Below are 17,869 nucleotides of genomic sequence, written 5' to 3'. Positions count from 1 at the left end.
TCAGTGCTAAAAATATGCACTGTTTCTGTAATAATGCCATTGGCAGGGAAAGGGTTAACCTTGTGGGTGATAAAGGGGTTAAATGTGAGCCTAGGGGAGTGATTCTAACTGGGGGGGCGTGACTTCTGAAATGACCATAGAGACATGTGATCCTATATAGAAGGATCACATGGGCTCTATGATCATTCAGGGAGAAGAACGGTCAGCTGTGTTTACAACAGCTGCCCGTCCTTCTCCCTCAATGGGGAACAATCGCGGGTGTCAGATGGCAATCGGAGCTGCCTGCCCGCTGCATTGGCTTCCCCGCTGCCCCCTAGCTTCCCACACATGACCAACGTAGGTCTACGTCGGTTTGCGCAGGAGAGCCACCCTGAAGCAGTAAAAAGGTGGAGGGTGGTCGAGAAGTGGTTAAGCAAAATTTGCAAAGCCTATCTAATTTGGTTTTGCAAAATGACATTAGGAGAGTGTAATTGGCACTTAAAAGGTTGGTGGAAGGAGATGTTAAGGATATGCCAGGGTGGAGGGTGTAATAAAGCAAACTGGTTGCTTCACTTTACATGGGCTACACATAGGTTTGTTTTGAATTTAATTTTACCATTCCTCTTTTTTGCCCTCCACCTCTAGCTGTGCATGGAGGCTGATGTAAGCTGTTTATTGATCCTTCTCTCATGACACAGCTCTCTAGCAGTTGATAGATAGCAACTGTGAAAACTCAGCATTAAGGCCAAAGCCTGATTTTCAGTCTGTCTGCCTAAAAACAGTGACAACAGCCCTCATTTTCCTATTTGCTGGAATTATTATTTTCTAGCTAAAAAAAAAAATTAAAATAATTCCAGCCAACAGAGGAAGGAGGGATAAATGAAGGGAAACTAATTTTACAAAAACTGGTACAATGGATTGCTAAAAAACTGTTACATTAGATCAGGAACAATTAATACCTTACAGCAGTTTCTGTGCACATTAAAGCAATAGCAAGTGCATGAGTCATTTTAAAACCAGTCTTTTTCTACTATATGTTGTGATTTTTGTCACTGGCTTACCTATAACATTCAATAAAAATTCTATTTAACCACTTTAATACAGGGCACTTCCCTCCCTTCCTGCCCAGGCCAATTTTCCCCTTTTAGCGCTGTTGCATTTTGAATGACAATTCCGCGGTCATGCAACACTGTACCTACACCAAATTTATGTCATTTCCCCCCCCCCCACAAATAGAGCTTTCTTTTGGTGGTATTTTATCACCAGTGGGTTTTTTTCTTTTTGCTAAACAAATAAAAAAAGACCGAAAAGTTTGAAAAAAAAAAAAAGTTTTTTTGTTTATGTTATACAATTTTGTAAATACATAAGTTTTTTCCTGCACTGATGAGCACTGATGAGACTGCACTGACAGGCACTGATGATGAGGCACTGATGGGGTGGCACTGATGGGGTGGCACTGATGGGGTGGCACTGATAGGCGGCACTGATATGCGGCACTGATATGTGGCACTGATAGGTAGCACAGATATGCAGCATTGGTGGGCACTGATAGGCGGCACTGCTGGGCACTGATAGGCGGCACTGACAGGCACTAATGGGCACTGATAGGCGGCACTGGTGGGCACTGATGGGCACTGATGGGCGGCACTGATCGGCACTGCCGGGCGGCACTGATGGGCACTAATGGACACTGATAGGCGGCACTGGTGGGCAATAATGGGCACTGGTGGGTGACACTAAAGGATGGCAATGATGGGCACTTGTGGGCAGCACTGATAGGGAGGGCACTGGCGGGCAGCACTGATGGGGAGTTCTTTCCTGTCTATTATTTTATCCTGTCTCTAATGGAGCAGATGGAGACAATAGGTGATCTGCCCCAATCATTCAAAGGTGGTTATTCAACACAACTGCATCAGCACAGCTTGCTCACTTTATAATTGCTAGGAATTGCTATCTATGCTATATTAGCCTGGTCACAAGTCACAACACCAACAACAAATCTTCTGTACAGATCGTTATTCATTGTAAGTGTATTTATGTGAAACTACTTAATTAACCTTGTTCTAAAAATTATATATATATATATATATGTATAATATATAAAAAATTATATATATATATATATATATATATATATATATATATATATATATATATATATATATATATATATATATATATATATATATATATATAATACATCATAATGATGCAGTTTGGATTGACTTTGACTATCATTTAAATATCTTAAGCAGTTGTACCTGAAGCTACTTGTATATGCAGCTACTTCTCTCCCAAAGAAAATAACAAGAACTCCTGAAAATACCTGTGCATTTGCAGCTACAATGTACTTTTCCCCTTCACTGGATAGCTTCCATGGTGCGAAGACCTCCCTTCCAGAAGAATGGAAAGGTAGCATGGCTTGGATCACAAAAGAATTAAAAGGGAATAATCAGCACCTATGTTTGATCATGCCAAGTTTTTGCTGGCACGTGTGTTAAAAAGGTACATTTGCCTGAATGGCTTAATATGTCAAGCAGAACTGTAATTAGAAAGAAACAATGACTACACAATACATTGAAGCACGGCAGAATTTTATTACTTGGCTATATGTCCTTATCTTTCTGCTTTTAAAATCTGGGGAAGAAACTTCATTAAACTTTGAACAATCATCTTCTATATTTAAATGGTAATAACAATCACCTACATTTTTTTTTTTTGATAAAATTAATGAGCACTGAAAAACACACTGCTTGCTAATGGTGTATATTGTAGTGTAAAGATAAGTAAACTACTTTAACATCATGAAATCTGGTGCTGAAATGTACTTCATTTATGGGCAAATCATCTGTTTTATTTGACTTTTGGATATTGATGGTTTGGATGGTGATGGTGGTGGTGAGGATGATTTTGGTAAATTGAATTAGAAAACTGCACCTAATTGTGTATTTTTTACTCCACAGGCTGATCCAGTTCATAGAGCCAATAATCCAGGGGTCAATATATATGCATGGTACTCTGACCATTACAGCTTTTTAGTGTAAAACTAAAGTAGAACCGTAAGTCAAAATGTAAAGTCAATGCATGATTTGGTCATTTAAGGGAAATAAACAGCTTCATTAATTGCTTCCTTGCTGCTTGTATTTATTATGCTGTCAATTTGGGGTAAAGATAAGCTCCAACTCTATCAATGATAAATACTAAAAAATTTTTTCCAGCCCTCATGTGACAGCACTTGGACTTGGCAGTTTGCCACTGTTGTTCACTGTTAGAGAAACAGAGTAGAGTCACATGCTTCTCTATACCTTAAAATTCTTAGTATTTCACATACTATTTCACATTGTCCTGGTCAGTATAGGGCAGTGATGGTGAACCTTGGCACCCCAGATGTTTTGGAACTACATTTCCCATGATGTTCATGCACTCTGCAGTGTAGTTGAGCCAGGGGCGTAACTACAGGGGTTGCAGGGGTTGCAATTGCTACCGGGCCCCATGCTCCAGGGGGCCCAGGAGCAAACCAGTGGGTGAACTTCCAGGATCTCAAAGGTCACACTTGCGACCGGGCCCTGGCATTGCACCACTGTGGGGAGGCCCCAAGATTGCAGGAAGGGGGCCCACTGCAGAACTTGTGAAAGGATCCTGCTGCAGGACCGTAATAAAATGCCATGCAACGAGAGTAAAGAGCCCCAGGATTAGTGGAAAGAGCCCCGGGCTTGAAGGGAAGGGCCCCGGCCAGGGGTCTGGGGGGCCCTTCATGGTTTCTTGCATCGGGCCCTGAAGGTTCTAGTTACGCCTCTGAGTTGAGCGTCATGGGAATTGTAGTTCCAAAACATCTGGGGTGCCAAGGTTCGCCATCACTGGTATAGGGTGTGATGGGAAAATCAGTATACACAATGAGCTTGCTGCTTTGAATGATATTGGCATATTACAGTTACAATTAGAAGGTAAATATAGGAAAACCCTATGTATTTGGTCTATTGCCACCAAAATATAATTGCAGAATAGTCACATCACTGTGGCAGGTAGAGTAATTGTACCTATCATAACACAAAGTTCCTGCTTATCTTTTGTTCACAGCATATCAGGTGGTGACAGGGTCTCTTTAACCACTTGCCGACCACCGCAAGTACATATACTGCGGCGGTCAGCCCTGGCCAGGCAAAGTGACATACCAGTACGTCACTAGCCTGTCACTGGCTTGTGAGCCAATACCCCGGCTCATTCCCTAACAAGTCAGTGCGTGTGACCGGCGGACCCGATGTCCGCCGGTCACTCGCGATCGTTCGTTGGGAAGGGAGAAAGGCAGGCGGCTAATGTAAACAAGCCGCCTGTCATTCTCCCCTCTGTAAAAATGGAGATCAGACAGTTCTACTATGTAGGACCGTTGATCTCTGTTTTTATACTAGTAGCCATGTCCAATCACAGTTAGAAACACACCCCTAGGACACACTTAACCCCTCCCTCTCCAATACAGTTAACCCCTTCCCTGCCAGTGTCATTTTTACAGTAAAAATGCATATGTATAGCACTGATTACTGCAGTAATGTCACTGGTAACACCAAAAGTGTCAAAAATGTCAGTCAAGGGTCCGATCTGTCCGCCACAATGTCGCAGTCCTGCAAAAAAAAATCGCAGATCGCCGCCATTACTCGTTAAAAAAAAAAACCACCAAAAATGACAAAAATCTTTCCCTTTGTTAGTAAACGCGAAAACTTTTGCGCAAACCAATCAAAATACGCTTTTTGTGATCTTTTTTTTACCAAACATATGTAGCATAAAACAAATTGGCATAAAATGTTAAAAAATGTTGATTTTTAAATTTTTTTATTTGGGAATTTCATATAAAAAATGTGAAAAATATTGTTATTTTTGCAAAATTTACGCTCTTTTTTTGTTTATAGTGCATGATCAAAAAATTGCACAGGTGATCAAATACCACCAAAAGAAACTCTGTTTGTGGGGAAAAAAAGGATGTCAAATTCGTTTAGGTACAGCGTCACACGACCACGCAATTGTCCGTTAAAGTCACGCAGTAAAAAATTGCAAAAAAACCCCTGGTCAGGAAGGGGGTAAAATCTTCTGGGGCTTAAGTGGTTAAGTAATATTTCCATGTGAAAGCTGTCCTCATATTCTCAATGTTTTACCCTTCTTTTCCACCCACGAGCTTATATACAGTAGCTATTCCCCCCTCAATGCTACTAGACATGTGAAGAACAAAAAAATGTGTTTGATTCGGTATCTAAACAAATTAGTTTGATTTGTTGAATTTCTTTAATTCATTTTCAGAATTTGTTTGATTTATTCAAATTTGAATCAATTTAAAATCTAATTCAATTTGAATTGCATATAAATCAAATTAAATCTTATGCAAATTAAATTCAAAATCAAATCTATTCTATTTGAAATTAAAATTTTGGTAGATGTTATATTCTTTTTTTACCATTCTATTCTATTGTTTTTTTCTATTCTGTTCTTTTAATTTCTGTTCTATTATTTTCTTGTCTGTTCAAATTTGAATTTATATTCTATTCCAAATTTGAATTTATTCTATTTAAAATTTGAATTTAGGAAAACAGTTATGCTGTTATATTCTTTTTATTCTTTTATATTATTGAATTATTTCTATTCAATTATTTTATTTTCTATTCTATTCGTTTCTATTCTATTCAAATTAAAATGTATTTTATTTGAAATTTGGAAGATGGTTATATTCTTTCTATTCTATTCTATTGTTTTTTTCTATTGTAATCTATTCTATTTCAAATTAAAATAAAGTATATTTACATTTTTCTATTCTATTCTAATTAATTTAATTGATTCTATTCAAAATTGGAATTTTGCAAGAAGGTAATATTCTTTCTACCTATTCTTTTATTTTTCTATTTTATTTGTTTCTATTCTATTCTTTGCTATTTTATTCAAATTTGAATTTATTCTATTTGAAATTCAAATTTCAGAAGATGGTTATATTATTTTTATTGTGTTCTATTCTATTTGTTATTATATTTTATTCCTTTATTTTAAATTCTATTTTATTTTGTTCTGTTTTACTATAGTATTTACTATGCTATCCCTTTATTTTCTATTCTGTTTCATTTCTATTTGTTTTTCTAATCTGTTCTGTTTTCTCTATTATATTATATTCCTTTATTTTATATTCTTTTCCTTTACCTTGTTTTCTATTCTATGTATTTTCTTTAGAAATTTGAATTCAAATTCAAAAACTATTCAAATTCAAAAACTATTCAATTTTGAAACTATTAGGATTCAAATTAAAAAAACGTTGAATTCAAAAACGATTTGAATTAAAAGATTATTCTAATTCAAATACTTTGAATAGTTTTTGGAATCGTTTTCGAATCTGAATAGTTGTCAAATTCAAAAAACTATTCTAATTCGAAAACGATTTGAATTAGAAAACTATTTTAATTCAAGTTCCGTCTGAAATGTTGTTTTGTTATTTCAAATTTGTTTAAAATTAGTTACTATTGTAATTCAGAAATTCGGATAAATTCCAATTGATGAATAATGAAAAATGTGTCCGAATTTCAATTCAGAATGAAACTAACCGCACATCTCTATTTGCTACCCTCCTCCTATTTATGCACTCACCACTAGGGATGATCAAACTTTTGAAAAGTTCGGTTTGACCAGAACGCCCGAATTTCCCGAAAGTTCGGTTCGGATTCCAGAACCCCATTGAAATGAATGGGACCCGAACTTCGGGAATCAAAAAACACCATTTTGAAGCCCTAAAACCCAATAAATGCCCCTAAAAAGTGCCTAGGGTTCTGGGTCATGCCCCAGGGACTATGAATCAGGCAAAAAAAGTTCTTAAAAATTGTCGTTTTTGATAGAGAGCCAATTATTGAAAAAAATGTTGAAAAAAAAATGAGATTTCTTTGGATTTAGTGTCTGGGGGGTCTAAAAAGTGTACCTGTGAAGTTTCAGCTCTGTAGCATGTCCAGAACCAGAAAAAAAACAGATTATTTTTCTTAGAATTTGAGTAGCGCAGGGATGGTGTTACCCTCCTTTCACGCCTGGGCGTTTTTGTTTCAGGCGTTTTTCGGGCGTTTTTTGAAGGCGTTTGGAGGCAGGCATGACATCTGAACCTCTGTATAGGGCTATATATATATATATATATATATATATATATATATATTTGTGTATGTGTATATATATATATATGTGTATGTGTATATATATATATAAATATATGTGTATATATGTATATATATATATATATATATATGTGTGTGTATATATACACATACATATATATATACACATATATATATATATATATATATATATATATATATATATATATATATATGTATACCCCTAACCCAGAATCTGCATAGTGGGGTCACCCTGACATGACAGAGTTCGGTCACCCTGGCATGGCAGAGTCAGGTCACCCTAAACTACATTACGGTCACCCTGACATGGCAGAGTTCGTCACCCTGGCATGGCAGAGTCAGATCACCCTAAACTACACTACGGTCACCCTGACATGGCAGAGTCGGGTCACCCTAAACTACACTACGGTCACCCTGACACTTAAAAGTATCCCTACAAAAACTAGATTATTGAATCTAACTATAGTGGTATATAGTACCCTAACTACACTGCATATCCCTTTCCTCACACTAAAAGAACAGCTCCATACAGCAGAAGATAATTGCAAAATGACACTGGAGCTTCACAAGCAGCAGGAGAAACACAAATGCTTCCACTCTCTTCCATAGCCTCTGTATTACAGTGCTAGAGGTTTGGCGGGGCTATGTTATATACTGGGGGGCGTATTCACTCCTGATTGGCCTCTGGACCCCGTAGTCACTCCAATCACATTCCTAGCAGACTCCTGCCCCCTCAATTGGCTTTTACTGATGTTTATGGGCCAATCACAGGCTTTTAAAGCCCAGTTCCTGTCCCATTGCATTTTGGGCCTTTCTGGTGACCAAATTCTGAACTTTTACCGCAAAAAGTTCAGAATTCGGCCGAATTTCGAACACCCAATGTTCGGGTCTAACCGATGGTCGACCCGAACCGTTTGATCATCCCTACTCACCACCTCCTGTGAATACTAAACCCACATGCTGGCAGAATAATGTCAACATTTTCATGCTTGAACTTCCAGAGATGTTTAGGTGTCAAGGCACTTTAGTAGAGATTTAAATGTATGTTCAAATAAATAATGTGGCATGTACTTTATTTCTATATATATTTCTATATTTATATATCTTAGTCAATTTTAGAACTTTCACAGGTTTACTTTAAAATATAATTTTGACCTACATAGTAAATTGGTATATTGTGAAAATTCCAGGTAATGTTATACAAAACATAAGATATTTCTAACACTTTCTCTGCTACTAGAGAGCCAGGCCAGATCATTGTAAATATTTTCTATAGGGAGAGCCAAAACAGGAAAGAAAATAACATTACACAAAAGACTGTGTATGCTGTAGCTGAGAGAGGTTTAATCAATCCACATTCTTTGTTCTCTTAGACGTAATACTGTAAGTTATATTCACACACTTCTTTCAGGACCAAAGATTTAGCTTCCAATAACTCACACAAACATACTTGCTTTTTTTAAGTAGCAGAAAATTGCTAATCTGAGGAACTTCACAACATTTCTACGTGAAATGTGTCTACCTGTGTTAAATGTGGATGCAAATAAATGTGTTTTTGTTTGGAATACTTTGCAGAAAATGTATGTTAACAGATGCATAGTCATGTGAGCTGATGTATGTAAACTAAAGTTAACACAAGTTAAAAGATACAGTACCTGATATCTGAAAGTGGAAATTAACACACATGTATTTTTTCCCACTCTAACCTGTATTTCTGGGTTATATGCGTAGAGCTACCCCCGCAGTAGCCGCTTGAAAATGTTTGATTAGATACTCTGCCTCTCAACCCCCAAGAACTATCTCAGCCCCTTTGGCCCACCTACCAATACTGTTAGTATAATACCCCAGTGAATGAAACACAGACACAATGTAAACTGAATTCAACAGTATATTGTATTAATTGAGAAAATGAGAAAGAGAAAATGTATAGCAGCGTCAATCAGCCAAATCCTGGAAAAAGCAGCCCAGGACTAATGCTGCCCATACACTAGCCGAAAAATTATTCAAACTCATTTTCTAATAACGAACACTCGGCCGTTAGAGCAAACAATTTTGCCATCATGTAATAACCAAATTTTGATCATAAATTGTTCAATGGACATAAATGAATCAGTTTTCCATTCATTTTGTCACATATGCCTAGTGCAGTTCAGTCAAAAAACACTTTAACCTCTCAATCTATCGTTAGTTCAGCAGAATTTTCCAAACTGTTCCTTCTATTTTTCAGCTCTGAAAAGTTAAAACTGATTTTCTATTTGTGCTCAATAACTGGGCGAACAATAAACGAACAGACCAAATGACAGATTTTCGACAATTTTTATCTAGTGTATGGCCAACACTAGTTGCATTAACTCTTAGCAAAACTTGTTAAGTACAAATAGCAATGGCACATGAATAACAGTATCACTCAAGATAGCAACACAATAATAGACATTTAGCAATGAGAAACTCAAAGGAACTTCAGCTGATTATGATACTACGAAAAGGAGGGCAGGCTTCCAGTAACTCTAATCCTTATGAGAGGTTGAGCTGAGAAACATGTCCCCCTTAAGAGGAAAAGGGTAGTGTTCTGAATATAAGGCATTGTGATTATCTTTGCTGGCAGATGGAGCTCATAGAAGCAAAGGATCAGCAATGTCAGCATTATGTTGGAGAGAATGTGGTGAGCAAGGATTGTTATTTCATATAACTTGGGACTGTAAATCGATTAGAGCATTCTGGAACAGAATATTTTCCCTGGTTTCAGAACTTGTGGAAAAAAACATAACCTCAAGCCCCGAAATGGCGATCCTTCACTTAAATATGCATGAGATTCCCCCAAAGTTCAGAGTAGTAATTATACATCTTTTATTAGCGGCAAAACTTTTAATTACTAGAAGATGGAACTCCGAGGAAGTAAATCAACAATGTCAGATGGAAAAAATTATGGCTACTATAAGTTCAACAAAGAAAATATTTGGAGTTAGATGGAAATCATGGCTAAATAATGTAAGATGTACAGTAACACTGGAGTAGAGATATTGTATTTGGGTCAACATAAGAATTGCTAAGTACTATGAAACTTGTCTTACTTCTCTCCATAAAATTGATGCTAAGTGAAGAGAGATTTGACATAAAGGGTATTCTAAATATGGTAATCTCTTAACTGGGGATCAAAGCCAGACTGGAAGAAAGGTCCTTTTTCTCTCTCTGTCTTTTTCTTTTCTTCTTTCTTTCCCCTTTTTTTTCCCCCTTTTTGCTAATTTTTTATTTTTTTGGAAGTATAATTGACAAATTTACTGTAATAATGTAGCTTTTGATTTTGTTATTGGTTTCTGTTTTTTCCTTGTTTGTATGTTATTTTGTTATGTGGAAAATTATAATAAAAGAGATATTGAAACATAGAAGCAAAGGATCCTCAAAGTCTAACATAAAGGGTCAGTAACCAGCCTAAAGATGTTTTTTATGGCAAGTGACAGGTCCTTTTGGCAATATGGAACTATGATGTCTGTATGCAGTGTTCAAAGGTGAGGTGCTAGTAGCTGGCAAAGAGAACTTTGAGCTTGTGCCCACTCACCAAATCCTGAAGACAACAGGCATTTACTCTGGAGCGATGCAAATTCGTCCTTCATCTGGCAATAGGCTCAATGCAGCAGCTTGGTCGGTCATTTCAATGATCTGCGCTGTGTCTCTCTCACCAGTTATAATGTAGGGAGGCTTCTGGCATGGCAGTGCAGATCCTGTCCTCGTGGGCAGAAACAGCGGTGACACTGGATGTCGCAGTAGATCGCAATCAACTCCAGCAATCACAGCAGCCTTTCTGGATACGTCTCTCTTCTTTCCCTTCTCATTGTGGTCTGCCTAGCCCCAGGCAGACACGATGGTGCACTTTCCTTTCTTTAAACCTGAGGGCAGCTGCTCTGTGTAGTTCTGTCCCCATAGAAAGCTAAAGGGTAATTTTGTAATGGGAACTACAGGTCCGATGATGTATTGCTGTATTACAACTTGAGTGTTATTGGCTCCCTCCTCCTGCCAGTGATGAAGCAGAGGAGGAAGCAGAGTGAGCAGCTCTGTCTGTGTGTGTGCCTCTCCTCACTGCACATTGAGAATAGGAAAAGGGGGGTAAATTCCCCCACAGAAGCTATCAGGCTGTGTTCCTCCCTTCACTAAGAGCCTCAGTCAGCTTGTCACAGTCATGGGAGATGTGGGGCAATTGCTACACATTCAAAACAAATACTTATCCGCACAGAGAATCCAGCCTTGGCCTGCTGAAATCTGCTGTTTGGGTTATGCAAAGCACCATCCCACATGCCATTCTGGTCCTCTTCAGCCAATTGCCTCTCCAGGGTTCAGAGGGCGAGCTGTCAATGGGTTGCCCTCTAGCTGCTCTCTGGCCACTCTATGTGCCTGGTTCTTCAGCCTCCTGGGAGATTTTGTAAGGTGTCGTGAGTATCCCAGCAAGCAAGAGACACATCATTTTGGCCTAGGCCAGAATAGCGTGGGGGTAAGTGCTGGAGGAAAAATATAAAAGAAAGCATGGCTTTTTTAGTTGCAGAGAGGGGTGATTTAAGTGGAACAAACTCCCTTTTCTGATTTAAGTTCAGATTCAACCCAAAAAACAAAATGTATTATATTATAGTTTACCAGTTCTTGAATGTGGTAGGTTCACATATTTACATTTTTCAGCAAATGCATAAAAAAACCTTAAAACCGTGGCATAAATGAAGTGTTCTTGTCACTTCCTTTGAGCAGAAAGAAAAAACAATTGCTTCTTCGTTCTGGAAATGACTAATCCTTTCACAACCATGTAAAATAGTTGGTAAGAGGAAATCATGTTTAACCACTTGACCCCCCCCCCCCCCCCAGTCAATTCTGACATTTGTTACATATATATAGAAATCTGCATTTTTTTTTTTTTTTACTAGAAAATTACTTTGAACATCAAATATTATAAATAATTTTAAGCAAAGACCCTGAATAATAAAATTGTGGGTGTTGCAATTTATTTTTTTGTTGTCACATGATATTAGTGAAGGGTTTTTTTTTAAACCCAAATTATTTGGGAAAAAATTACTTCAATTAATTTGAATTAACACAAACACAATATAACACTTTTTTTTTGGTACAATATAAAAGGTGATGCTACACTGAGTAAATAGATGCCAAACATGTCTCACTTTAAAATTGTGCATGGAACGCCGACAAACTATGGATCATTAAATTATCCATAGGCGACACTTTTAAAGCCTTTACAGGTTACCAGTTTAGAGTTACACAGGAGGTCTGACCCTGGAATTATTACTCACAGTGATACCTCACATGTGTGATGTGATCACCATTTACATATGTGCATGTTCATCTTTGCGCATTTTTTTTTTTTTTTTACACTGCCCCCTTATTTATTTATTTATGTTTGTGATCAAATTTATTGCTATCATAAAGGATGAACAACATCATCATGATAGCATGGGCTATGACAGGTCCTCTTTATGGAGAGATCTGGGATCTATGAGACCCCATATCTCTCTTCTTGCCTCCAAAGCAGTTGTTCAATCTGAAATTGGTTTGATCGGCTGCTGTACAAATCAGAAATGACTAAATCCTCATAGCTTCCAGTTCCTGACAACACACAGTTGGAGGAACAACATCAGTTCCTCTCACTGTGTGCTGGGAAGCAGATGCCGCTGGATAGAAGAGCCTGCTAAAGGTGGTGGTGGCAGGGAAGGGAACCCCCTTCCACTGCTTATAAAAGTGATCCAGTGACTGTATAGCCACATGGATCGCTTTTTTATAAAACAGTAGCAGGATCATTGTTGTAGCCTCAACTATTTAAGGCTATAACCACCTCAATATAAGGCCATACATATACTGTACATATATTGGTATTGATGTGGTTAAATTCCAGCCTGAGTGGCAACCACATCTTTCTCTATAGACACAGTAGAGTAATTGAGTGTAGCTTATATAGGATGGGAAGTGTGCCATTCACATGTTTATCAGAGATAAAAGTCACAGCGATGACGGGACGGGAGACGGAAGACGACCGTGACATCACTTCTGGGTGGACCGGCATCATATCGGAGGTGAGCTGCGCAAGTTAGTCTCCCGTCCCGTCAGGATCCTCTAGAGAAGCCCCCCCCATATATATGTATACATATACACATATATATCATCAGATACATACTTATTGTATGATATATTACACATTATATATATCCTAGACACACACAGTAAGGCCTAAAAGTATGTGGAGGAACCCACATCTTTGGTTTGGCCTGTTATGGCTCCATTCCCCTCTCCCCCCTATGCAAGGCCTGGGTAACAGGTTGAGGCACCTTAGTAGCCCCAACCTCCCCCCCCCCCCCCCACAGTTTTCGGGTTTTTTTGGTCACAAGAGGAATGTAATGACTTATACATTTTGACATTTGTCTTTATGAAATTCCTTTTTTTTTAAAAGAATACAATTATTGTTATAATAAATTTAAAGATGTATATTAAGTAAATGTTTTAATTGAATCAAATGAATAAACTGTTTAGTAGAAACAAAACTCTTTGGATTAAAGATGGTATAGTTAATACATTGTATCTCCTAGCCTTTCAGGAATTGCCTGAGGAAGCGATTAAGCAAAACGCGTCGCGATTCCACACCCACCACAAGTGAACCCTACATTTTTATGACTTTTCATCATGATTTATCATGATCTGCAACATATCCATATGAACTGCCTTGGATTATGAGGCATCAGGGTTCCAGTGGTATAGGAGTATGTCTTACTATTTATGTGCATGTTTATACCATGTTATACTGAACACATGTTTATTGTTGCATTTTTGTATGCTCGTGTCAAATAAATTTTATTTTTATTTTTATTAAGTGATTGTTATGTTTATTCCCACTGAGATCAGCATTTGCTAGATGCCTACAAAGTCCCAAAATATTTGAGGGGCCGAGAGACCCCACTGATTCGTGAGGTTCTCTCACCCCCCCTCCTCCTTCTTCACAGGGATGTGGCAATAGTATGCTTTAGAGTGTGTCTCATTCATTCTTTCTTTTGGTAGTATTAATCACCACTGAGTTTTTTTATTTTTTGCGATAAAAGTGAAAAAAGAGCGAAAATTTTGAAAAAAACACATTTTGTTTTAATTTCTATTATAAAATTTTGCAAATAAGTAATTTTTTTCATAAATTTATACTTCTACATATCTTTGGTAAAAATAATCCAAATTAGTGGTTATTATTTAGTCTGTGTGAAAGTTATGGAGTCTACAAGCTATGGTGCCAATCATTGAAAATTGATCACACCTGATGTACCGACGGCCTATCTCATTTCTTGAGGCCCTGAAATGTCAGGACAGTACAAATACCCCCCAAAGGACCCCTTTTTTGGAAAGTAGACATTCTATGGTATTTAGTAAGAGGCATGGTGAGTTTTTGAAGTTGACATTTTTCCCCACAATTCTTGGGAAAATGAAGAAATCATCAAGTTATTTCTTGCACACAGTATATGCATACTTGCAATTACACCCCAAAATACATTCTGCTACTCCTCCTGAGTATAGCAATACCACATGTATGAGACTTTTAAACAGCCTGGCCACATACAGAGGCCCAACATTCAAGGAGCACCGTCAGGTGTTCTAGGAGTATAAATTACACATATAATTTCCTAACGACCTATCACACTTTTGAAGGCTCTGGAGGACCAGGAAAATGGAATTATCCACAAAATTACCCCATTTTAGAAAGCAAACACCCCAATGTATATTCTATGAGGCATTATGAGTCTTTTGAACATGTCATTTTTTTCCACAAGTTTTTGGAAAATGTGGAAAGAAAAGTTTTTTTTTACACAAAGTTGTCAATTTATAAGATATTTCTAACACATAGCATGTACATAGCAAAAATGACACCCCAAAATACATTCTACTACTCCTCCTGAGTATAGCAATACCACATATGTGGGAGTTTGTCACAGAATAACCACATACAGAGGCCCAACATGCAAGGAGCACCGTCAGGTGTTATAGGAGCATAAATTACACATATAATTTCATTACAACCAATCACACTTTTGAAGGCCCTGGAACCCCAGGACAATGGAAACCCCCACAAAATGACCCCATTTTGGAAAGAAAACACCCCAACACATAATCTAGGAGGCATGGGCTGCAGATAGGTACTCAGGTACTCTGATGGGCTGCAGACAGGTACTCAGGTACACTGATCGGCTTCAGAAAGGTACTCGGGTAGCTTCAGAGAGGTACTTGGGTATTCTGATAGGCTAGAGACAGGTACTCAGGTAATCTGATGGGGTGCAGATAGGTACTCGGGCACTCTGGGCTGGAGACAGGTACTCAGGTACTCCGATGACAGGTACTCGGGTACTCCGATGACAGGTACTCAAAGTACCCGAGTATCTGTCATCAGAGTACTCAAGTACCTGTCACCGGAGTCCTGAATACCTGTCACCAGCCCATCAGAGTACCTGAGTACCTGTCATCAGAGTACCTGATGGGCTGGTGACAGGTACTTGGGTACTTCCGATGACAGGTACTTGGGTACTCCGATGACAGGTACTTGGGTACTCCGATGACAGGTACTCGGGTACTCTGATGACAGGTACTCAAAGTACCTGAGTACCTGTCATCAGAGTACCCGAGTACCTGTCATCAGCCCATCAGAGTACTCAAGTACCTGTCACCAGTCCATCAGAATACTTGAGTACCTGTCATCAGAGTACCTGATGGGCTGGTGACAGGTACTCGGGTACTCTGATGGGCTGGTGACAGGTACTTTGATGGGCTAGTGACAGGTACTTTGATGGGCTAGTGACAGGTGCTTTATGGGATAGTGACAGGTCCTCTTTATTGGGGGGGGCAATCAGTGTGTTTTGGGGTGCACTGTAATCGGTAACTAGCTGTTACCACAAACTCCTCCTCACACAGGATCAGTGTGTTAGGAGGAGAACACGGTAACAGCTAGCTACCGTGTTCTCTGTTGACATTCTGTGACCAGCTGTGGTTGATAGCTGGTCACATGCTAAAAAGCCAATTTCATTGGCTCTTTATCTAGATCGGGCATGGGCTCTGTCTGGGGGACGAGCCTCGTCCCCGATCACCGTAATGCACGCCCCCAAGGGCACGCATTGCAGAGAGATCGAGCTGGAGCCGCTCTTGTGATCGGCTGTGATTGACACATCCAATCATGTGGTAAACAGCCAATTTTCATTGGCTGTTTACCTTGATCGAGGATGGGCTATGTCCGAGGGACGAGCCTCATCCCTGATCGCCGTGCTGCGTGCCCCCGGCGAGAGCGGGCCGCTGTCATATGATGTCCGCCCGGATCGACAAAAATTTCCTGCCACTCATTTTTCAATGGCGCGGTATGGAAGTGGTTAATAATCTGCATGGTATTCTTAGGAAATGCAGGAGTATGAATCCCCAATGGTTGCAAGAAAAAATCTTTATACTTCCCTATGCAAGAGTTATTACCACTTACTATCAGACGTCCCGGAGGGACATGCATGCATCATAGATCCTAGGGGCAGTAGAACTGGGGGAATCCATAGCGGAGAAGGGTCTGGGTGTTCTGGTAGATCCTAAGCCTAGTAATAGCATGCAATGCCAAGCTGCAGTTTCCAAAGCAAGCAAAGTTTTTCTTGTATTAACAGAGGCATGGACTCCAGAGAGAGAGATATCATTTTGCCCCAGTACAAATCAATAGCAAATATGGAATGGAAATCTGGAATATGCAGTTCAGTTTTGGGCACCAGTTATTAAAAAGGATATCGGGGAAATGGAGAAAGTGCAGAGAAGGGAAACCAAACAGATGAGGCATGGAGGAGCTCAGCTATGAGAAAAGATTAGAGGAACTTAATTTATTCTCTCTTGAGAAGAGGAGATTAGGGGAATATGATCAACATGTATAAATACATAAGGGGTTCATATAGTAAAACTTGGTGTTGAGTTATTCACTTTTAGGTCAAAACAGATTTCGTCTCCAAATACGGAAAGGTTTCTTCACTGTAAGAGCTGTAAAAATGTGGAATAGACTCCCTCCAGAGGTGGTTCTGGCTAGCTCACTAGATTGCTTTAAAAAAGGCCTGGATTCTTTCCTAGGTGTACATATTATAAATGGGTACTAATAATTATAGGTCAATAAGGGGTTCATATAGTAAAACTTGGTGTTGTGTTATTCACTTTAAGGTCAAAACAGATTTCGTCTCCAAATATGGAAAGGTTTCTTCACTGTAAGAGCTGTAAAAATGTGGAATAGACTCCCTCCAGAGGTGGTTCTGGCTAGCTCACTAGATTGCTTTAAAAAAGGCCTGGATTCTTTCCTAGGTGTACATATTATAAATGGGTACTAATAATTATAGGTCAATTTGATCCAGGGAATATCCGATTGCCCCTCGGGGGATCAGGAAGGACTTTTTTTCTCCCTGCTGTAGCAAATTGGATCATGCTTTGCTGGGGTTTTTTCGCATTCCTCTGGATCAACTGCAGGTATAGGATTGTGTATATGGGATTGTATGGTTGGGTTTTTTTACAGTTTTTTTTTTTTTTTCTATTGGTTGAGCCAGGTGGACTTTGGTTGCCTTTTTTCAACCTGACTATGTAATATATGATAGAAATCCGCAGGGACAGTGTTACTAAATGATCTCTTTCTTTTTTTATTGACAACACCAGCCCTGTACTCAATCTAAATAATTTTATTAAGTTGTTAACAGTATTATGGTCAGATAGAATATTAATTTCCTGCAAATAAT

This window comes from Pelophylax lessonae (genome assembly GCF_965119305.1).
Source record: "Pelophylax lessonae genome assembly, chromosome: 2".
NCBI classification, from domain to species: domain Eukaryota; kingdom Metazoa; phylum Chordata; class Amphibia; order Anura; family Ranidae; genus Pelophylax; species Pelophylax lessonae.
Note: the sequence above shows the minus strand (reverse complement) of the source record.